Source organism: Neofelis nebulosa, chromosome 1 (assembly GCF_028018385.1).
Source record: "Neofelis nebulosa isolate mNeoNeb1 chromosome 1, mNeoNeb1.pri, whole genome shotgun sequence".
In the NCBI taxonomy this organism is placed as follows: Eukaryota; Metazoa; Chordata; class Mammalia; order Carnivora; family Felidae; genus Neofelis; species Neofelis nebulosa.
Window position 1 is genome coordinate 214,535,161 of NC_080782.1, and position 25,277 is coordinate 214,560,437.

Consider the following 25,277-nt stretch of genomic DNA (forward strand, 5'->3'; position numbering starts at 1 on the left):
TACAGTATTTCTACAGCTTTACATTTTTAAAAATGTGAATCTGGAAAAAGTGATTTAAAAAATATACCAAAATGTAGTTACAGTTAAGGACCCAGATTTGAACTTCCTCAAACAAGGGTGGTTGGTCTCTCAGTTCCTACTGAGTGAGAAAGAAAGAGAAAGAAAGAGAAAGAAAGAAAGAAAGAAAGAAAGAAAGAAAGAAAGAAAGAAAGAAAGAAAGAAAGAAAGAAAGAAAGAAAGAAAGAAAGAAAAGTGGGGGAGGGGGCACCAATTGTAAAAGAAATCTCACTCTATAGCCCTGTCTAAATCATGTGCTGTACACACAACACAAAAGTTAAAACAAAAATACAAATTTAATGTCACAAGAGGAATAAATCATTCCCCACTGCGTTCAGGGTTCTCATATTATTTCAAACATTCACAGAACTTAAGAAAATTTAGAAAAAGTTAAAAAATATGTCCTTGAAATCTATGTAAGTGCCATATACATATATTACCACCAATATCTTCTAAATAGCTATCCTGCCTTAAGCATCTTTCATTCCAACTTGGGGAGAAGGCAAGGGGAATGGAAGTACCTAAAACTTTTTCTAAAGTATAATTTTATTTTCATGTAAATGAAGCACAAATTGGTGTTTTTTTGTATAGAAAGCCTCGGTCAGGCTTCCAGCGACATATGCAAAGCTAAAGCAGGGCATGGAAACATGAATATGTTCACCTCACCCCAAGCCATGTTAAGGTAATATCTCTCTCTCTCTCTCTCTCTCTCTCTCTCTCTCACACACACACACACACACACACACACATACACACACTCTCACACTCACTCACTCACTCAATATGATCAAGTCAAGCAGGATGACTTCTCTATGTTTTCGCCTTTTTTGCTGACACCGGGATGGACAGTTCCAGGACTCTGAGGGCAGGCTGCAATAACTCACTGCCTAGACCTGAAATTCCGGTTCTTTCACATTGTTCTCCACTTTCCATCCTTGGCCACTTGGGCCTACCTGGTGTCAGGTTACACTCAGGCAGCATTTATAGCACCTTGCAAAACAGCCAAACAGATCACATACCTAGACCTGTCAATACCTGCGATCTCAAGATTAACCCTTTTTCTGAGCATTTTCTGAAAAGAGAATTTAAAACCAAGGAGAAATATCCAACAGTAACCTGACATTGTTTAAACTTTGGTCACACAAAAAAGAATTTAACTGCTTTCCCATCTCAAAATGGTTGAAAGTGATAATTATCAACCAAAATGCCATTAATTGATGATTTTTATTATGCAAATTAACTAAAGGAACTTTCTTCCCTTCGGCACCCCAAACCTGAAATCTCACAGAAACACACTTATCCAGTGAACACAAAAATGCTAAAATGTGCTTATCAGAAAAACCAGTTCAGCAGTTTAAAATTCTTCTCTCTGTAACAAACAAGAATCAACTTGCAAGGAGATTCTATTTCATTTCTGTGTTGGTTCATTCCCCTGGTTAATAGATTCATCCTCTTAGAAAATGCTCACTGGTGCAATCGTTCCCCTATCTGTGCACACGACGGGTTCTCATCGGGAAGCGTTTCACTCTGGCCCAGACTGCAGGGGAAAAGCCAGGGGTAGGTTGTTTAAAGGTCCCCCAGGAGATTTTGCAGCATGCCACACCTCCCCACACCTTCAACTTCTACACGACACAACACTCTTCTAGAATAAGCTGTATTTGTCATATGAAGTTTTACTCTTATGGACAGACACACTGTCCCTCCAGTGTACCACTCTTACTTTAGCTCCCCTGGAGCTGTTCTTCAGCAACAGAAGCAACTTAGCAAAGATAAAAATATCAGCAACTTACTTCTCTACTGCCTCCACTGCCTATAGGAAAAACTTCAGATCCATTAACAGGGATTAAGCAAAAGGCATGAGAAAACGTGGTCAGATTTGTAAAACAGAATAATCTCAACAGGATAAGGACTGAAAAGAGTGAACAGGAATATTCCATGGAGCAAGTTTAAAACTATACCTCTGTCACAATTTTACTACTCTTTACTCTCATCTCAGAAAAGGTATTCCACCATTTCTGCATTTTATTGTCCTCACAGTCCCCCAACCCCACACTAGTATTAAAGAAGCCAAAGTCAGGGGTGCCTGAGTGGCTCAGTCAAATCACCGTCAGACTCTTTGGCTCAGGTCATGATCACATGGTTTGTGAGTGAGAGCCCAGGGTAGGGCTCTGCAGACAGCTCAGAGTCTGAAGCCTGCTTCGGATTCTATGTTTCTCTCTCTCTCTGCCTTCCCCTGCTTGTACTCTGTCTCTCTCTCAAAAATAAACATTAAAAAAAAATTAAAAAGAAATAAAAAATAAAGAAGCAAAGTCAGTGCTGCCCCATCCCCCCACCCCAACACAGTAGGCACCACTCTTTTCCAGGCTTCTGTCTGTGCTCACTGTCATGTTCAATCCAGATCTCTCCATGCATTCTTAGCTGGTCACAATCTTTTATACCTGTGGCATTTTAGGGTCCTCTTCAAAATCATAGTGGGACCAGACTTAACATTAACTCCAGGGGTGTCTGGTGGCTCAGTTGGTTAAGCAACCAACTCTTGATTTCTGCTCAGGTCATGATCTCAGTTTGTGGGACTGAGCCTCACGTTGGGTTCTGTGCTGACAGCTGACAGCGCAGAGCCCGTTTGGGATATTGTCTCTCTTTCTCTCTCTCTGCCCCTCCCCTGCTCTGGCTCATGTTCCTTCTCAAAATAAATAAACATTAAAAAAAAAAAAAAGTAAAGAAAAATAATATCAACTCCAGAGAAGCAAAACTGTTTTCACCTTTTTCCAAGTTACCAAGGTTGATGGATTTTAAGATTCCTTGGGCACAAAATTTCCCCCTCACACATATGAGAAGACCCCTAATGACCTGGTGTTTTCATAATATTACCCCCTTTCTTCTTTAAATAATAGAAATCTATCTTAAATAAGTCTGGATTTAATCAAACAATTCTGGTGTCCCATGTCAAGATCCTTAAAATGGAATTCTTCCTATAATTGTTCTCACAACTGTCTGGCAATCAGCTAAGATTCTAAATTCAGTGGCACCAAAACACTAGACCCAAATAAAACCGCAAGACGAGAGGTAAGAAGGTAGAAGGGCAAGGGCTTAATACTGTAACACACATACTTAAAATATACACATGCAACATTTATAAATTATACATGTAGCTTTTTATCTTCCTACTGTACAAATTTTAGATAGAAGCAAACTTCTATTACTACTCATAAGAAATATGCAAATTTATAATACAGAATAATTAAAATATTAGGCCTTCCACCTTTCATAATATAATTGCTCACTCAAATTTTCAATCATATGAATCCATTTTGGTTACTGTTAATTGAAGTGCATCAACATCTTGCATTAGGTCTTCTCTGAGAGGAAACAGTTTTGCTACACTTATCTTATATCCAGAACTAATCAGAAGATCCCATAGCATTCATTTTTAAAAGAAAGAATGCTTCTACTGATTGACTTAGTGGTAAAAAGCTGATGAATATTTACTGATCTTCCCCTAAACTCAGTACCATGGTAAATACAAAAAGATAATGCATGGCCTTGTTCCCATGACATGTACAATTTAGTTCAGGAAACAAGAGACAATAACTGAACACCAAAAGGTAGTATAAAATTAAATGCTCATAAAGCTGGTCAGTACTACAGCATTTCAGAAGAGGGGATGGTCAAACAGGTCAAGGAGCACTCACAGACAACAAAGGACTTAAAATCAATCTTTTAAAGGAAGGTAATAGGATGTGGAGACACTAAGGGAAAGGATAAGATAAAGTATAGCATGTGTGTGCATTTGCATGTATGCTGAAACACAGAAGAATGCAGAGAATCAAAACTGACCAAAGTAAACCTGAAGACACTTAGCAGCTTGACAACAGCTAAGGAGGCGTCAACAGGAAATGGTAGAACACGTGGTTAAATAAGCAAAGTAAAACCAAATTATGGAGTCTTGAAAATCAGGCAGTAGTATTTAGGCTTGATTTGGGAAGAGGCATAAAGTCCCTGGAGATTTTCAAATCAAATGGCAACAACAGAGTGTAGTCCCTATGAACACAAAGCCCAATGCAAGTCACATGCGTGGGATCTGGTAACTACTATCCAAAAATGATGGGAAGAGCTTAAACAAACATTCCACAACTTGACTGCTACACCAATAGCTTCCAGGCACCAATGTGGACACTGCCCTCCTTAAATTCTTCATTAATTACTTATCGAGATTCTCAACAATGGTTTTTTTTTTTTTTTTTCTTCTTAAGTTTATTTATTTTTGAGAGACAAGGAGAGAGCATGAGCAAGGGAGGGGCAAAGAGAGAGGGAGATACAGAATCCAAGCAGGCTCCAGGCTCTGAGCTGTCAGCACAGAGCCGGATGCCGGGCTCAAACCCATGAACCGTTGAGATCATGACCTGAACCTAAGTCTGACGCTTAACCAACTGAGCCACCCAGGCGCCCCTCAACAATGGTTTTTAAACTGCCTAGAGTGTTGGAAAATTGTTTAAAAAAAAATTCACTTAACTAATTTACTTAAGTTTTTGTTCTCTGCCTAAAAACTGGAAGAGAGGGGAAACAAGAAAATAAAATTTTCAAAAGATATTAACATTACCACATAACCTTTCTTGTAAGTTACTCATTTGAACATCAAAACTGCCTTACGTCCATTCGAATAAGAATGGAACTTTGAAATATGTGAACTAGTTGAATCTAGAGAGGTTGTATCCTGTCATTTAGTATTAAGTATTTTGAATAGATGATACTGATTTAGTTACTCAATGAAGAAAGATGTCATATTCATGACAGATGCAAATTTCTTAGTCACTTAACAGAGACTGCTATCACCAACATTCAAGGAGTCTCTACTTTCTTCCAGATAGATGGCCAGAAGACAGGTGGTCCTGTGAACACATGTAGTTGACCAAGTAAGGGTACATTAAACCTGCTCTTTAGCAGAGGTATGTTCTACTTTATGGCTTTGCCTTACTCTTGCAAACTTCAAGAATTCCAAGTCACCTTAGTAGATGTAATAGGCACTTATTAAATTTTTAAAATATACCTTTGCATAAAGACACATCCAGAAATTGTACAAGAGCACAGTAAGGTTTATTGATAATTTTTAGTAATACCTAATGTCTAAAAAGTGCTTTATAATTTTCAAGGCAAAACATATATACTACCTTTACTTAAGTCTTAAACACTGATAACAAGCACTGGATTTTTAAAAAAGACACAAAGAACCATGACTCTTATCCTCAAGGAGCTTGAGAAAGAAATGGTAACAACTTGGAAAATAAGTATGTGGAAGAAAGTAATAGATAATCCATTTATGTGTGCCAGGCCCTATGCTAAATACTTTACTGTATCTGTCATTTAATCTTCATATCAGTAATATCCACCTCACTTTATTTACATAAAGATACAAGGATTGAGAGAGCCAACCAAGTAAGGGCAGGGACATGGTCAGGGTCACCACCATACTCCCCCATCTAACACAGATGCTTCAATGATAAATATCTGCCAAATGAACGCTCAAGCTGTTCGGAGAGTTTGAGCACATGTCTCAATTCAGCTCACACTCATCTACCTATTTATGCATTCAACAAATATCCACTTAACACCTACAATATCTCAAGGCTCTGTTCTGTGTTAAACAAGTAACAGCAGTGAACAAAACAGACCAAAACTTCTACTTTCATGGGGATTCTAATCTAGTTACCTTTTTTTTTTCCCTTTCTATTTCATCCATCAGCCCACCCACCTCCCCTTTGGTAACCATCAGTTTTACTTTACGGAGTCTGTTTTGGTTTGTTTCCTTTTTTTCCCCCTTGTTTGCGGTTTTGTTTCTTAAATTCTACATATGAGTGAAATCATATAGTATCTGTCATTCTCTGACTCACTTATTTCACTTAGCATTTATACTCTCTAGCTCCATGTTGTTGCAAATGGCAAGATTTCATTCATTTTTATAGCTGAATAATATTCCATTGTATCTATATTTCTATGTACACACCACATCTACTTTATCCATTTGTTTATTAATGAACACTTTGGCTGTTTCCATAATATGGCTATTGTAAATAATGCTGCAATAAACATAGGGGTACATGTATCCCTCTGAATTAGTGTTTCTGTATTCGGGGGGTAAATACCCAGTAGTGTGACTACTGGATAGGAAGGCAGTTCTGTTTTTAACTTTTTGAGGAATCTCTGTTTTCCAAGTGGCTGCACCAGTATATCTGTATTCCCACCAACAGTGAACAAGAGTTCCTTTTTCTCCACAGCCTCACCAACACTTGTTGTTTCTTGATCTAATTCGTGATTTTAATGAGGACAATTATGTTTCCCCTCAAACTATTCTGAGTTAAAAATGTGGGACATTAAAAATGTCAGGCAATACAAGTTGCTATTTTACACCATGAGTAGAAACTTCTGCCACTCTCCTTCCATGTCTATCTCCCACTATCTCTGACCCCCCAACAATTGGGCACAGAAAATGTGACCTCTCCTACTCCAAGAGGAGAGTAAGAGTTGTGGGAGAGGTGCTGCATCTTTAAGACAATTTGGAAGTACCTATGAAAAGGGAAAGGGAAAAACAGGAGATGGGAATGTAGACAGGGGAGAGCTAAATCCAAAGGCAGGTTTCTTTCAGGCAAAGCTGATTAATAACCTAGATGTAGATTCCTAAAGGCCTCTATTTCACTTTAATTTTTATTTTGACTTTAAGTGAACTGAAATTTAACCACAATAAAGTTTATTAGGATTTTAAAAAGCATTCTCTTTACAAATATAAACATTTCAAGGAAGAGACCATTCTCCCTGTATTATCTCTTCTTATACTCTAGATGGCCTTCAGAAATCGTGTCAGTACTATCTATATTTTTTATTTATTTAACAAGCACTCATAGGGACCTATCTGCCAGATGCTGGTGGGTGAGGGAGGACAGGGAACAGACAGTGGCTAAGACCCAGTCTTGCCCTATGGGCAATCACAGTCTGCCAGCTAAGACAAATGCTAATCACAATAATACTCATGATATAGCAGGGGTCGACACAAATTTTATTTTCCCATGCTATCCCATAATTATTTACTATGTCCCATCTCTTAAGGTTATAAGCTACTTGAGAATAAGACTTATATAATTTTTTCTGTATGTTCCTCATTAACATAATTTAAAAGCATATTAAAAGTATACGGTGTTGGAGAGCCTGGGTGGCTCAGTTGATTAAGCGTCCAACTTTGGCTCAGGTCACGATCTCACAGTTTGTGAGTAAAGCCCCACATAGGGCTCTGCACTGACAGCACAGAACCTGCTTTGGATTCTCTGTCTCTTTTTCTCTCTCTGCCCCTCCTCCACTTGCTCCCTCTCTCTCTTAAATAAAAACAATTTAAAAAAACATTAAAAAAGAAAAAAGTACATTGTGTTGAGAGTCAAAATTAGGCCACAAGATCAAAGGACATTGCCTTTTGTTAATAAAAAAGACTTACTGAAATTCTCTATTAAAATGATAAAAGATTAGTGTTTCCATTTGTCTGCTTTAGCATTTCACAGAATTTTACATGATGTCCTCACCTGCCAGAACCAACTGGTGGTATGCTAGACTTTGCTATGCTCAAAGTGACATCTATACATGTATTTTCTGATTCAAGCACAGAAAAACACAAATACAGAAATACCACCAGCAAATGGTGCAATAATGGGAAGCCCTACTCAACAACCCTATGAACTATTCTCCACATGTCTAGCCTTTGTCAGGTGTTTTTGTTTTGTTTTTTAAATCAGGTTTTAATAAATATTAAGAACTACTTCACTGGTTCTTCTGAAACTCCTTAAAAAATGAAATTCATATACTTTATAATTTTTCCTTTAATCTTTAAAAAGCAGATCTGAATCCTAAGATTTGAGTTAATGTTTTTTACTTGATCATTTAAATTTGATTTTTAAAAATAAGATAGAGGGGTGGCTCAGTCAGTTAAGTATCCAACTTTGGCTCAGGTCATAATCTCACGGTTCATGAGTTTGAGCCCCTCATCAAACTCTCTGCTGTCAGCACAGAGCCCATTTCAGATCTTCTCTCCCTCTCTGTCTGCCTATCCCCTGCTTGCACGTGCTCCCTCAAAAACAATAAACATTTAAAAAATAATAATCAAAAATAAATAAAAAATAACATAGGAACCTGTATCAATTTTCAGCTGGAAAAACTGTTAATACATGAACTTTTTAAAAACATTCCTAGAGGGGCGCCTGGGTGGCTCAGTCGGTTAGGCGGCCGACTTCGGCTCAGGTCATGTTCTCATGGTCTGTGAGTTCGAGCCCCGCGTCGGGCTCTGTGCTGACAGCTCAGAGCCTGGAGCCTGTTTCGGATTCTGTGTCTCCCTCTCTCTCTGACCCTCCCCCGTTCATGCTCTATCTCTCTCTGTCTCAAAAATAAGAATAAAAAAAAGTTAAAAAAAAAAAAAAACAAAAACATTCCTAGAATAGAGAGATCTAAGCTAAAGTCCTACTTGCAAAGAATCTTGCTCTGTTGATAATAAGGCTAATTTAGAGGCTCCAAATCACTGAAGTACAAAACACTTTGAGACAAGAACAGAAAATAACATAGGGAAAAGAAGTAGTAGTAAAGGGAATTATTCCTTTCAGTGGAGAAACCAGGAAAATTGTAATGAAGAGCTAGACATTTTCACCAGATTAATCTAAAGACAAAAATAAAAGATTTTTTTAAAATGTTTATTTATTTTGAGAGAGAGAGAGAGGGAGGGAGAGAGAGAATTCCAAGTACGCTTCTTGCTGTCAGTATAGAGCCCAATGCAGGGCTCGACCTCACAAAGTGTGAGATCATGAGCTGAGCTGAAACTAAAAGTTGGATGCTTAACCTACTGGGCCACCCAGGCACCCCAAAAGTTAAAGATTTTTGACACTCAACAATCAGTGATAACTAAGGTATTCTCAGCTACATTTCTGAGTGAACCAAAAAACAATCACCACTGTTAATATGCTGCAAACACTAACAATTTCATTAAGAATACTTGATTTCTACAAAAAGGAAAAAACAAACAAGTGGAGGGCAAAAGTAGGAAAGAAACCTTATAATGAAATTGTTTTTACAAATAAACCATAAAGGAATATTGTAGAAAAGAGTCACATTGTAGTTCTTTAATCAGCTTTTTGTGTCTAGAATGGAAGAAAAGAAGTATCAAGCATGCATTTATTCCTCCAAAAAGTAATCTATTATAGGCTAGGTACTGGGTATACAAAAATAAAGAAGTAGCTAGTTCACTGCCTAAAGCAAGAAAAAAAGCATATAAACAGATAACTATAAAACAATGTAAATAAATAAGTTAACCAAGTGTTAAGGGAATAGAGAGAAAGAGATAAATACCTGTGAGAACTTGAGAAACTTCACAAGGAAGTGACATGTGGGTCATTTCTTTAGGGATAGTGTATCTTTTTCCAAAGTAGAGATAATGTAAGGGGGAAGGGACATTCCAGGTAGAACAGGCAAAGGTAAACTCAAATATTTTAATCATGGAATAATAACTAAATAGCAATTTAATGAAAACAAACTTTTTCCTAAAAGGACATAGGATGTAGCATCAGAAGATATACATTCAAATCCTAGTTCTTCCATCTACTATATTGTCTCGAATAAGCCAAGCTCTATGACCTCCCTTTTGTCATTTTAAAGTTGTACCATAAAATGCTTTAAATATTTTAAAGAATCTGGATATGCCAAAATACAAAAGTAAATTAACACTTTAATACTAAAATTCTGAGATAAAAATATTAGCTTATCACTTCATACTGAATGTATATCATATATACAAATTTGAAAGCCAATCTCTTATGACCTATAAAAATTTTACAAAAGGGGGCACCAGGTGGCTTAGTCAATTAAGCGTCCAATTCTTGATTTCGGCTCTGCTGGGTTCCATGCTGGGAACGCAGAGCCTGCTTGGGATTCTCTCTCTCTCCCCCTCTCTCATCCCCTCCCCAACCACATTTTCTCTCTCAAAATAAATAAATTAAAATTTTTTCCACAAAAATAAACACATTTTTAATTATGTAAAAGTTATATTTTCTATATCAAACATCTAATTGTAATCCATAGTCCTTATAATAGAAAACAAGGCTACAACATAACTAGAATTAACAAGTGACACAGGTTTAATGAAACAAGTCTTATACTTAACTGGTCTCCCTAATGGGAAATTAAAGCAGCAATTGTACATCTGTGTCTCTGTTCCTCTCATCGTGGTTTAACTGACAGGAAGCAGACAACAAGATATGGCATACAAACGTCAAGTATTTCCTGCCTTCTCTGCTACATTTTTATGTCTTGTTTTATAAATAGTCCAATAGTTTACGTGAAAATGTATTAAAGCACAGTCAAATATACCATACAAATGGTGAAGAGTGTTTATGAAAACAGAGCAAATAAAAAGGTATTTTGAGGTTGGGATCTAAGTTGCACACAAAAACTCATTATTACAGTTTTCTAAAAAAGTATTCTTAGGAGTTAACATCTTACAAATTAAGACTTAACCACAATGACGGAGTAAAACATCAAGTGTCTAAACAACAGAACAAGCCCTCAAACTGGTTAGATAAGTAACACTTGACCACCTAGATAAGTAAAAGATAAGTACCACCTTAAAAAAAAATTAATCTTCAAGCAATTGTCTCACAACAAAGCAGGACAGATTACTTGCCTCTCTGATCTTTGGTCACTTTGGCTTCTTGTCAGCACTCTTCCCAAATTATAATTTGTGTCCCCACCCCCTGCAACCAAGCTATCTCTACTCCCTTGCCCAAATTGGCTAATATTACTTACTCATTTATGTTCAACTCTCAACTATTACATAAACTAAATAAAACTCTATTCTCAAAAAGTGAATTCTTACTGCTTCAAGTCACGTTAAGCAAACTTCCAATTAATTACAACTAAAACAGAGATGCTTAATTTTCATCATGCCAAATTGCCTTCCAAACCAATAATTCTTAAGAACCACCTCAGTTCATCACTCATATGCCTCAATCTATAAAGTTCTGGGTGCAATGCAGCCATCTTCTCCATTCATATTGGTCAATTCTTACCTTACCACAACTACATTTCACCAAGATTCAGTGCCATTCCTTTCTAGGTCAATGTTCAAAATGACTCAATATTTTACTGCACATAAACCTATCCTGAGCTTCCTGTCACCTCTCTTTCCTAAACAAAGCTTAGTATGCACTTAATAGTAAACTTCAAGCATGGAGCCATGCTCCTGAAGTAACATTTATTAAATGACTGGCTTGGAAAACAATTTCTTTCTTACCCAGTATTTTTCAGTGGAAGGATGTAGTTCATTCTTCTCAAGAGTGTACGAGTTATTAGTGTCTTCTTAGCATGTCTTTAGTACATTGCTGCTCTTACTTATAAATAAATGTATTACCTCAACCGTCCCCAGTATTTAGGAATAAATGCTCTCGGAACCACAAGGGAAGTATCCATTTCCTTACACATTAGTTCCTTTCCCACAGCCTGTGACTCTGTCTGATGCTTGGTCAATCACCCTAAATGGTGGGAAGTCTCATAGCATCTAAGAACCTATTATCCACCACCTTCTCAAAAATCAAATATGCTAACAATGGTGTGCAACTGTTTGATTGTAACAAGGGCAAGAATGTGTTACGCTTTCCCTTTCAGTTTATTCCTCAGACTAAGAGGCTGTAAATTATTCTATAATACACAAATTTGTCTCTGATCCACAGATCAAAGGATCAAACAGAACATCTAGTGTAGAAAGTTCATATCATAAAACATTTTCAGTAAGGTTATTTACAAAATAAATCATCTGTTTCTAAATGCAAACTGTTTCAAACTGTCTCTCAAATTAAAACACACATAACATTAATTTTAATTACTCTAATTTAAATCTAAAATGTTTACATTAATTTTCTTTAGGCTTTAATATGTAAGTGTTTTGTGTGGTATATTTTAAACTTTACATATATAGTACCATATCATATATATTCTCCTAGTATACTTTAATAGATGTAAGATACAAATTTCTGAATAAACAAAGATTATTTGAAAGAAATTTTAAACATTAAACAGTCTTGACTTCGTGCTTAGAAAAGTATTATTACTGAAGACAAGTCATGGTTATTAGGCTTCCATTATAACAAAGAGAAAGATCTAAGATCTACAAAGCAGCCTACCTTCAATGATGCCTCTCACGAAAAGTGTTCTTTCTGCAGAACACAGGTCACCATAAGACAACCATGTGTGGAGATCTTAAACAAGAAGCCTGGGGCCGGGGGGCGGGGGGGGGGGCATCTAACAGTAACAGTTTCTGACAGCTTAAAGGCTACACCCTCCACTACTGACAGTGATGGTTCCACCAGCATGAATATGTTATATCAACTGCAATGAGAAAATCTCTGGCTATGTTTGTTTTCAGAAACTTACGTCTTTAATTCACTCTGAAGCTGAATAATACACAGCAACTCAAAGTTCTCCCAATTAAGAACACATTAAGAAAATGTAAATCAGAAAATGCCAATGAGGAAGTGAATCTACATGAAGAAGTGAATTTGAAGGCATATTTCACCTCTTTCCATAAACCATATAAAAATGATTGATACTGATATTGATCCTTTTATATTGAAAATTAAACTCAGAGTTACTACACAGAAACCCCTTGGACAGAAGAGAAGCCAGCAACTGCCTTCTTGGCCTTTTAATTTCCCCTTTATTAATCACAAAATCACCAATTAAAGGAAAATGTTGCAGGTCAGGATCAATACTTTCACTTTCTTCAAGAAATGTTGATTTCCTCATTAGAGAAGTACCCAACATAGAAAAATACTGTATAATCGGCTTTTATTTGACATAAACTTTCACAAATTTAAATTCTATCATAGAACTGTGTAGAAGAATCATCCCTTAGTTAACTAATCCCCATTTCTGGACTCTTGGACTATTTCTAAAGTTGCCATATTACAGTGATTCCCAAAATGTACTTCTCAGAGCCACAGACGATTCATAAACCTTTTCAGAGAGTTCACGAGGTCAAAACTATTTTCAGACTAACACTCGGTATTATATGCCTTTTTGCACCATGTTCACATTTACAACTAATAGTGCAAAAGCAAAGGTGGATGTAACTGTTAGTGCCTTAGCATGAAGCAGGGCTAGGTTACCAAACCACACTAGTCATTATAAAAGAAGCCAGTTTCACTTAAGAATATCCTTGACAAAGAGTAAAAATAATTTCTTAAATCTCAAACATTAAATACATGCCTTTTTAATGATAAAATAGGAAGTATGCATAAAGTGCTTCTGTCAAATTCTAAATAGAATGGTTGTCTTGAGAAAAAATACTAATTATTTGAGTTGTGAGCTAAACTAGCTGCTTTTTTTCATGGAATGCCATTTTTACTTGAAAGAATTACTCATTATTCATAATTGGATATTTGGCAGACATGTTCCCAAAAATGAATAAAGTGACCCTGTCACTTCAAGGAAAACAACAGCATTTGTCACCAATGATAACATGTGAGCTTTCAGAAGTGCCTAGATGGCTCAGTCAGTTAAGCGTCCGATTTTGGCTCAGGTCAAGATCTCTCCAGGTTTGTGACTTTGAGCCCTGCACCAGCCTGCTCTGCTGTCAGCACAGAACCTGCTTCTCATCCTCTGTCCCTCCATGTCTTTGCACCTCCCCGACCTGTGCTCTCTCAAAAATAAAACGTTAAAAAAAAAAAAAAATGAGCTTTGAACTGAAAATCAGAATTTTGGAAAATTTATATCCACTACTTTGGTCTTATTAGCTTTTCCAATACTTAAAAAGACTTTTTGATAAGATTCTTTTTTTTTTTTTTTAATTTTTTAATGTTTACTTTTGAGAGAGACAGAGCAGGAGAGGGCAGAAAGAGAGGGAGACACAGAATCCCAAAAAGGCTCCAGGCTCAGAAATGTCAGCACACAGCCCAATGCAGGGCTCAAACTCACAAACAGTGAAATCATGACCTGAACCAAAGTCGGACGCACAGACCAACTGAGCCACCCAAGTGCCCCTAGTATTTTTTTTTTAATGTTTATTTTTCAAAGAGAGGGAGAGGGAGAGACAGTATGAGTTGGGGAGGGGCAGAGAGAGAAGGAAATACAGAATCTGAAGCAGGATCCAGGCTCCAAGCTGTAAGCACAGAGCTCCACGCTGTCCACACAGAGCCTCACAAGGGGCTCGAACTCAAGAACCATAAGATGATAACCTAAGCTGAAGTTGGATGCTTAACCAACTCAGCCACCCAGGCACCCCATAAGATTGGTACAGTATTAAAGAACGTGATTCTTAGGGGTACCTGAGTGGCTCACTCAGTTAAGCATCCCACTCTTGATTTTGGCTCAGCTCATGATCTTACAGTTCATTAGTTTGAGCCCTGTGACAAGCTCTGCACTAACAGTGCACAGCCTACTTGGGATTCTCACCCTCCCTCTCTCTCTCTGTCCCTCCCCTGCTTGTGCTCAAAATAAACATAAAAAAAATATGTCAACATTTGGAATACTCAGTTGACCAATGAATGTTACAAAATCTTGCTTAGGAAAATATTAATTCATTCAAAATGCAAGGCAGACAAATGGACTTCAATGTTACAGAGGACAAAAAGTTCATTGATAGGGTTTCAGAGTCCCTTGCACCTTTAGGAGACTAGCATTTGTTGAGTTTTAGTGTAGTATCCACTATACAGTAGTGTAGTAGAAGAAATCCACAATCATCTGAAGCAGCTATAAAATACATCTCCCTTTTCCAAGCAGACATCTAAAGTAGGCCAAATTTTCTGCACGTTGTTCAACCAAAGGAACATACTGCAACAGATTTAATGTAGAAGCAGATATGAAAATCTAGCTGTCTTCTGTTAGGCCAAAGATTAAAGATTTGCATTTCTTCCCATACAGCTTTTGTTTTTGAAAACATAGTTGTCTTTTATAAAAATAATTAAGTTAACATGTAATGAGTTTATTATTTTAAGAAATTAATGTACCAATATTTATTTTAAAAATTGCTTAATGTTTATTGAATTTTGAGAGAGAGAGACAGAGACAGAGTGTGAGCAGAGGAAGGGCAGAGAGAGAGGGAGACACAGAATCTGAAGCAGGCTCCAAGCTCCAAGCTGTCAGCACAGAACCCAATGTGGAGCTTGAACTTCCAAACTGTGAGATCATGACTTGAGCCAAAGTTGGACACTCAACCAAATGAGCTACCCAGGCACCCCAATATATTGATATTTTTAAATTGTGCTTTCTTTTTAAAAATTTTTTTTTCTTTAATGTGTATTTACTTTTGAGAGAGAGAGAGAGAGTGTGTGTGTGTGAGCAGGGGAGGGACAGAGAGAGAGAGAGAGAGAGAGAGAGAGAGAGAGAGAGAGTCTGAAGCAGGCTCCAAGCTCTGAGCTGTCAGCACAGAGCATGACATGGGGCTCAAACTCCCAAACTGCAAGTCATGACTTGAGCCAAAGTTGGATGCTTAACTGACTGAGGCACCCAGGTGCCCTGTGTTTTAATTTCTAATACTGGTAAATACTGATGAATGTAACTCACATGAATAAGAGCTCTTTGTGATCCTCCATTATTTTTAAGAGTATAAAGAAGGCAAATTTTGAGAAGATATAAAGTATAAAACTTGTAAACTGCTACACTATTAAAACCAGTGGTTCAAATATCTTCAGAGCTTACTCTGTGTTCCCATCCTTAAATTTTCTTTAAGACAGAGTCCTACAACTGAGATTATGTCAAAACATTTGATATACGTCAATTGCTCTCCAGAAGGTTTTTCAGTTAATACTTCTATCACTAGAATACACACAAACACATTTCATGGTGTTCTCACCATTCTGCAATACTTTAATTTTTTGTCAGTATGATAGGCAAAAAAGGTAATTTCATTTAATTTGCATTCCTTTACTACAATGTAATATTTTAACATTAAACATAATATTTAAACATAAGTGTAATTATATTAAATATACATTACATATTTATATAATCACTATAATTAATACCTTCTAATGTATTACATATAAGTAACTTAATACCCCAATTTTAGTAACTTTTGCTGTCGTTGTAAAAAGAACTTGGAGGGGCACAAATAAATATATGGTAAAAGTGATCACCTAAGATCTTCATCATTGGGGAAAAAACCTCCAAACTGATGTTTTTATTTTAGTTCTGGTCTAGAACACTTGTAATTTTTTTTTTTAAACTCTGATTTAATTTATGTAAAACTCTCCTTTATTATTAATAGGAAAAAGGACTAAATCAAATGCTGTAAGCATCAGTGATCTATTAAATTACTCACTCTTAGGCAAGTTACTTAACCATAGTTTCCTAAATTAAATTTAAGAATGGAGGGAAAAATCTGTAAGAATGGTATTTAAGCCACCGGTTGCAATCATGCAACATTCTTTTAGTGTCAAGATCCATTTATACTCTTAAAAGTTACTGAGGACCACAAAGAGCTTTTGTTTCCATGGGTTATATCTGTCAACATACAAATTATTTACAAGGATGGGCTATTATTTATTAAATGCCTTTTACAGAGATCCTCTCTCAGAAGAATACTATATTGAAAAGAAAACTCTGGGATACAGTTTTTCCCCAGTAAAATAAAGCTTTTGAAAATTAAGTTCTAGTATGCTTTCTTCATCAAAAAACACTTTGAGGACCACTAATCTAATCTATTTGTAACTTTTTCTAATCTTTGTATACATTAGAATACATCTTAAATGGGTGTTAATTAATAGAACATAATTCATGAATAAATTTTCTATGTTTTATTCATGGATATATTCCGTAGCATCAAGAATAATGCCTGTGTTGCTTAGTTGGTTGAGAGTCTAACTTTGACTCAGGTCATGATCTCATGGTTCATGAGTTTGAGCCCTGCATGGGGCTCTCTGCTGTCAATGTAGAGCATGCTTCAGATCCCCCATCCCCTTCCCTTTACCACCCCCCCCCCCACTCTCTTTTTCAACACTAATTAAAAAAAAAAAAAAAAAAGAAGAATCCTTCTGAACCATAAAATCCTGTGACTTCTAATTTCATTTGTTCTTTTTTTGTCCCTGCCACTACTTATACATACACTGTGGGAAATATCTTAGAAAAGAGAGCCAAGAGATGATTATGAAAGCAAAAACCTGGATTAAGATCTATGTTTTCACTTTTTTATAGCAATTCCTACAATTATATTATTAAATTTCAGAACCCTTACATAGAGAATCCACGTCAATTTTATAACAACAACAAAAAAACCCACTAAAGATACAGGAAATGCTATCATTATAATAAGGATTTTAAGGAAGCCAGATGAAACATCCATTATGTCAATAAATCTGGCTAGATGCGAAAATTTAGGGTATTAGTTCATCAGTGTCAATTAGTACTCTACCAACTGTGTGTTTTATGAATCTTTTCGTTCTGAAATGTGTTTTTGAATATTTGAATGTGGGATGGTTCTAAATATTAAATTATTTCTGGCAAACTATAGTTCCAACTTGTTAATGGATCTCAGCTGGAAGTTATCCATGAGAAGTATGTCTAGGGCCATCTTGTTAGCTGTATGGGATAGACACAGTCTTATGTAACTTAGTTCTGAATCTAGCTAATCATTCAGTGAAGCAGGAAGTTAATATTTTTTATGATGTAGATAGAGCTTATTCACCATTTTTAAAAATTACCTTCTAAAAATAAAAAAAATCTAAAAAATTAAAAAATAAAAATCGACTTCTCATCAAATGAACATTATTTCTCAGTTATTTATAAATGTGGGACAAAAATAACTACCCCTTAGACAGGAAAATTTATTATGAAATAGCTTTATACTAATATCTTACCATATTCTGCTTCAGATTCTTAAGAGAAAAAAAGGCCACATATAGCTAAAGACTCCTATATATCCCCTCTCTAATCTCATTTTATCCCTCCCAACTATCCTAAATTTGATGTTGTCCCTATCTGTCCAATTTTTATACCTTTAATACATATGTATCAATAATCATATTGTTTTTATGTATATAACTGGGACCATATTATATCTATTGTGTTAAAATTTTAATTCAAAATTGTTTGAAATAACTCCAGTTAATAAATGACAGGCATGGTAAACTGTTTAGTGGTCAAATATATTGATGTCTGCAACATACTCTGAAATGCATCAATTGCCCATCTGTTTAGGGTCCTCAAGGATTTTATCCCCCAGGACAATACACCATAGTAAGTAAGATGCTGAATGGGTAAGAAGGCATCAATGGCAGGCATCTGTTGCTAGGAAAGATAATGAAGAACTCTAAATGATCTTAAACTATCCATTCTCTCCATACTTTCTGTAAACTTCTCTCATACCTCAATGTGATGATACCGCCTTAGAGAACTCTTGCACATATGTTCCACAAACCATGTTCAAGAATGTTTCCAAACTAGAAATAATCTAATGTCATCAATAAGAAAGAGTGAATACATTCTGGTCTGGACAGACAATGGAATATAACATGGCAATTAAAATTAATTAAAATAATCTCACAGAGTTGAATGAAAGAAGCAAGTCACTACAGAATATATATGGTGTGATTCCATTTACATGCAGTTCAAAGGGGTAAAAGTATAATGAAAAAAGTCAGGACAGTAATCATTTTTAAGGAGAAACAAACATGGGGCGCCTGGGTGGCGCAGTCGGTTAAGCGTCCGACTTCAGCCAGGTCACGATCTCGCGGTCCGTGAGTTCGAGCCCCGCGTCAGGCTCTGGGCTGATGGCTCGGAGCCTGGAGCCTGTTTCCGATTCTGTGTCTCCCTCTCTCTCTGCCCCTCCCCCGTTCATGCTCTGTCTCTCTCTGTCCCAAAAATAAATAAAAAACGTTGGAAAAAAAAAAAAAAAAGGAGAAACAAACATGACACAGGAGTGGGGGACTTCTAACATAATGAGCCCATTTCTTAACCTAGGTTGTGATATGGGTAAACACTTTGCAATTATATTTAAACAGTACATGTTTTATACATTCTCCTACATGCACATTTCAGTTAAAAAAAAAGAAAGAAAGAAAACGAATCGCCCCATTACAATACTAAGCTTCCATTTAGTATTTTGATGTAAAAAAATAAGATTCACACAAACTAACAGTTATTAATTCAACACCTCATATTTATAGTTTTACTGTAAAATTTGTTTCACTGTTCATGACTGTTTTTTCTTAAACACAGAAAATAACCAATTTCCTTTAATTTAAATGTTTTAAAGTATACAATTCTGCATAAACACAAGGCCCTATATGACTGGGCATCCATCAGATAATGAACTTCACATGATGTTTTACCTTGTAAAATCATACTAGTTCCTGCTACATTGAAGAACTTCTACTATAAGAGTAAAAGTCTGGACAAGGATAGATCCAAGAAAATAAATGTTTTAAAAAAACCCCAAAACTTCTCTAAGAAGTGGCTGCCTCTGAGAAGCAGGACTGAGAATGGTAAGGGGGAGAAGGGGGAGGCTGCTTTTCATTACAGGCTCGCTGTAAAACACGGACACGAAAAAGAGCTGACACCCTACTATTCATCAATTAAAAAAGCAAATGAAAGAAAAGATAGCTGAATTCCTATAGCAGGGAGAGAATGAAAGTGAAAACAGAAGTTTAGGAAGAGTCTTCTCACGATAATGGTGTTAATTCAGATATTTATAACTGGAAGAGAGGAAATCAAAATGCTTCTGCAGAGAAATTTATACGACCAAAGATCTGCTGCGTAATTTCTTTCTATCCACCAACAGAGCAATTAGCAAATGAGTTACATTTTTGTAAAGGGTGAAATGCCTAGACACTTGTAGTATAGATCAAGAGCTACGTTTACTATAGTATACAGACCATCTGAGAAAACACAAAGATAGATATGAGATGAAAAACTTTCTCTTAAGTAGGTTCTTACACTAATGGGAGAAAGAGATTACTCCAACAGTTGAAAACTGCCGTAATCATTTCAGTTGACTCAATGAGATTACTAATTCAATTTCTACCATCCAAATGAAGCAGCTGCTAAGCAAAGGAACAAAATATTCTAGCCAAACAATGGAAGCAATAATTATTTTCACACCATTCAACTAATGGACTGTTCTTCACAACCTTACAAGAGTCTGTGAATACCTTTGTCCCATTAGATGGGATGTAATGTAAGATAAAGCCTACAAATATGCAATCAGTGATAGAGTTAAATGTCCAAAGAAACCTCGATCATGTCCAAGCATCACACGGTATTAAAAATAAATAAATAAATAAATAAATAAACAAACAAACAAACCTCCTTACCAGACTCAAACAACTGTAAATAATAATAGTGTATTTCCCAGGACAGAAAGATTTTCAAACGCTGTAAATGCTACCCTAAATCAGGAAGGGATGTTTTGCCTAGAACCCCAAGGATCAGGGAATGGAGATGCCATGAAACACCAAGTGGAACTAAAAAAAACTAACACTGAGAAAGCAATGGTTTACTGAGATAAAAAATAGGTTAATTACATTTGAAAAAAAATAGTTTATTTACTGTGGTCAATATAGCAGTGGGTTTGGGAGCAGAAGGAGAAGCAGAATTAGAGAAGCAGAAAAAGGGAAAGCCACAAAGTTGACAGACACAGAACAGCAAAAAATGGAATAAAGAAAGAAAAAACTGGGCGAGGGAGAAGAGGGTAAATAAGTTATAATACTGATAATAAACTACTCCAGCCACTTTCTTTACTTAGCAGAGGCTGTGGCCTTCAAAATATCACTGGTGCTTGAAAATTCAAATATTAAAATGCTAAGTAACTGCTCTTCCTAAACATGTACTTTTTCTGAAAGTGTGGCCTACAAGCACTTGCACCGCAATCATTTAGGGTAATTATTACAAATGCAAACTGATAAGCCAAACCCTAGGCCTAATGAATCAGAATCTCAGGAGTTGAAGCCAGGTGATTCTCTATTACACCAAAGGTTGAAATTACTCCTTTAAAACATATACTACCAAGTAGATTTTCATTTTTTTCTTTGGTTAGGAAGTGCCGACACCAGACAGACTACGCTGAGGGCCACATGCCTTTTAAAGATTTGCCACCCCTAACTTTAGCAGAATTTGCCCAACTGAGTAGCTAAGGGTTTGATGCAGCAAATAGTAACTGTTTACTAATATGTGCTTGGTAGTTTTGTCAAAGGTTCCAAAAGACAAAAAAATAAAACATTTCTCACCTCAAAGAACTTACATTCTCATTCTTATTGGTGAAGGCACTCCCCTTAAGCTAGGCAAATGCTACTCAGTCTTCAATACTAACAATTCCTAAAGATCCATATACTTCCCTATTTTAAGTTGCAGTCATGTTTTCACCTTTAGGCAAATAGTCTGAACCTGAATTTAACTTCTTGGTGGCTTGGTTCCATTCTTATCTTACTGATGTTACCACACCCTGTTTTTCCAGTAAGAATCTAAGTTTGTGAGGAGAGAGCCTATGTTTTCTGACTGTTTCTGTGCTCTCTGTTGCTTAGGACAATGAAAACCACCTTGTGGAGGGTCTGATATCGCACTGGGTTAGAGGACTTGGAGACGTAGGAGATGCAACAGTTACATGCAAAGTGATTTAAAAAACCAAATTTCAGACCTAAAGAAAGGCAGATCGAAAGTAAATTTCAACCATTCCAATAAAATACATCAAAAAGTTAACAAGGATTTTGTATTCCCCATTAGTTTCTTAAAGTGCCTAGTATGTATAGTCAACTCTCAAAGGAGGAGAGAAGATATGACAAACAAATGGAATGAGATTACTAATTCTGGAAAGGTTCAGTTCAAGAGGAGTGTAATGTTAAAGTTTAGAGACTTGTAGACTTTGTAAACTTATATGCAGGGTTTTACACACACATACACTTTAATATAACAAGGCATCATATTAAACAGTATTTGCCCTCCCAAAAGAACAAGAGATAAAACTAAAGCAGAAATAAACCTGTCTGGCTCTGAAGTTCAAAGTAAATTCCCAAATCCTCATAATTCCATCCCCCTGGATTCATCTTAAATAAGCAATGACACAAACAATGCTTCTTCAACTATGAAAAAATGCTAATAATGAAAAAAAAAAAAGCTGTTGTAGAAATTAAACAAATGCATCATCTTCTCTCTGATGAAAAAACAAACTAGTTGGAACACATTTTCAAGATCATTGGTTAATTCATTTGGTACATCTTATTACCAAACTTATCACCAAGCAACTTAATTAAGGTTTTATTTACTCTTAAGGAAACACAGATCATTTCAAACAAAGCATCACTTGTTAGTGTGGACTAGCATGAGCAGCTCTGGGCTGGAAGCCCTGCCATTAGGCACTGCACAACCTTGAGCAAGTCACAAGACCTCTTCGGGCCACTGTTTCTTCATCTATACAAGTGAGGCAGCTGAATGATCTTCAGTGTTTTTCAGTGCTTAAGTTCTTTAAATGGGTAATTCTAAGTTTCATTCTGATGACTCGATCTACACTTATATTCAACCTTATGAAAGGAAAACAGTGGGAAGAAGACTGCTAAGTAAGTCTTTCTGGCCTTCCCTTGCTTCCATGTTTTTTTTTTTTCCTTCCCTTGTCCTTGAAGCCCCACTTCAGTCTTCTTCACATAGTAAGAAACTGAAATATATGATCAGTATCTATTTTATTTATACCAGCTGCTTAATTTTAAGAAACTAAATCCTTCTACTTCCCTTTAATAAATAAAATCTTATTTAGTTGTTTGTCCCTAGATTTTTCTCTCATGGGTCACTGGCTTTTAAAAACTTAAAAAAAAAAAAAAAGCCAAAAGTTTCCTTAGATTTTTCACACAGACCAGACTAGAAGTAAATACAGGCTCTACTTACTCAAAGGCTGACTAAACCAGCAAGATGCAAACAAAGATGATAGCAAATGGCTCAGAGCTGAATTGGTAAAATGTCTGCTATGTCTTTCCTGCAAAACCACAAAACTGAGACCTGTTAATATAAAAACCCTTTCCAAGAGTATGAAGTAGTAACTAACTGCCTTTCTATCTTCCCTTTCAGCAGATAGGCCTTTAAGCACTTAGAAAGTCAGTAACAGCAAATTTCCAAAGAACTAGCTAAACATCATTATAGTCAATAATATATGACTTAAGTTTTATTTCCAAATATTTTATTCATAATCCCTACATATTCAAATTTTACTTGCATTCAAATTTTAATTTCATAAATAACTTTCGTAAGTAAAATACTACTTCACTCAGCTTCTCAGAGGACCTAGAACTTGAAGGCACACCAGAATATACACTAGCCAAAATTTCGTAATTTCAATGATGATAAATATTCCAGGAAAAGACTAAGCAATCTTTTCTTTCACACAAAAGGTATTACTTTTTTTCTTCAAAACAAGCAAATTTTAACAACAACAGTATAGAGGGAAGGCCAATATTCTTTATTTTTTCTTTACACACAAATTGAAATACTACATGCTTCCTCAGAAGCCAGACATGCATCTAAGGTTGTTTCTCAGAATAAGTTTCCAGTGTGAATTATAAAACTTTATTATTTTTTTCTGATACTAAATGAACTGGTCTACTCTTTCTTCCTCTTTATTTAATAATCACTTTTACTTATTATCTATCTAAATGGCTTCATTTTCCTTAAACTTCTATTTAGTTTTCAAAAATTAATGTTATAATTTCATTAATTTAAGAAAAAAGAGGAAAGAACAGTCAATGAGCAATACCTATGACCGAGTTGTCTCCAAACCTCCCTTTAATCAAAATGCCAAAACAACACCACTGCCTCGGAATTTTTTTCTTAACATCCGTATCACACACGCATAGTACATGAATTTACTTAATTGTAACTTTCTAGCTATCCCACAAATACAACTGGATTTTTTTTTTAAATGAACACTTGACTGGTTTGTTTTGTAGTATGAAAAAGAAAGAAAAATCTCCTTTATTCTCAAGTCATACAGGGGGCAAACAAAGAAAACAAATTATGTAAAATATAAAAAAAATGCTTTTCTAAGAAGATCTAAAACTTTCCAGAATTTGAATGCTTTGTTTCCCCCTAGCAGTTAAGTGCAATCAGGCATGTGACTGACTACACACATTTTTTTCAGAGAGTTAAAGAACACATTCAGCCATGTTCTTCGACAGGTAAGAACCACCCTCCGTTTATCAGCTCATGAAACAGACGGAAGCAAACACACAAACTCATAACAAGTTACCTTCAAATATTCTCGTTCTCTTTTTGTCCTTTGGGCTTGAAAATAAAAAGCAATCCGGCAAGTTTTATGCTGTTAAAATGGCTCCTGTAGATTGGGGAAGTGGTGTCTGTGCTTCAGCCTATGAGTCATACATGAAACTAAGTGTTTCTAAGGGAGGCACGCCCATGTTGCTGTGGACCCAATTATTCTGCTAGGTCAAACATGCAAATCTACAGGTAAAAACAGAGGAGAAGTACAGAAAAAGGAGAGACAGAGAGCCAAGGAGCAAGATCTACCTTGATTAAACCATTATTCAGCTCATGTTAATTACCATAATTTAACATTAACAATAAAATAGAACTCAGGATCTACACAGATACAAAATTAAAACCGTATGTTGTTTTACAAAATGAAATCTCAACTTTTAAAAATTATATTAATATATCAAGTAAATAAAACTATGAAAAGAAAAAAAAATGTGGGAGGGAATGGAAGGGAGACAGCAAATTTTCTGGCTTTTAGTGTGACAATGGACTGGTGAGTCTAACCAGGCTACTCATTAACCCTTACATGAAAGGGGTACATTGCTATGTAATCTGGAAAAGCTAGCCAACCGCAGTATCAGATGCAGATTTACAAGTCCACTAAACATAAAATCTAGAAAATTCAAAGTTCAGTAGAAAAATAAGTGTGAATTAACCTGGTTTATAAATTTTTTTACGAATTCAGGGTTAGAAAGGAGCTAAAGTCTAATATAGCAAAATGATTTTAAATAGTATCGCAAGCTTGATAAAACTCTATTTTAAACAGATTACCAATGCAATCACGGTTCATGATTCTATGCTCCCAATTGATAGCCACCGTTTTCTTTACCAAAATATTCCACAAATAAAAACGTACTATGTGCCAGGCACCCTGCTGCACCATACATGGTGACCCTAAGGTGCCAACAAATGATGTGGACAGTGAAGTTTTGCTCTCCAAGTCATCGTACATCTGACAAGGTGCCCAA

General features: G+C 35.9%; 1 protein-coding gene across 4 annotated transcripts in view; it reads right to left on the minus strand.

Moving 5' to 3' along the window:
- Window positions 1–25,277, minus strand: part of ELF1 (E74 like ETS transcription factor 1) — a 111,401-nt gene that overhangs the window by 59,552 nt on the left and 26,572 nt on the right. For 3 of the 4 annotated variants that reach the window (XM_058683819.1, XM_058683814.1, XM_058683788.1), the window contains exon 1: window positions 24,287–24,434. The exons of the other annotated variant lie outside the window; for it this stretch is intronic. The gene's annotated coding sequence lies outside the window, so the exon portion shown is untranslated. Of the gene's footprint in view, window positions 1–24,286; window positions 24,435–25,277 lie in introns of those variants that run through there. 4 annotated transcript variants of the gene reach the window in all.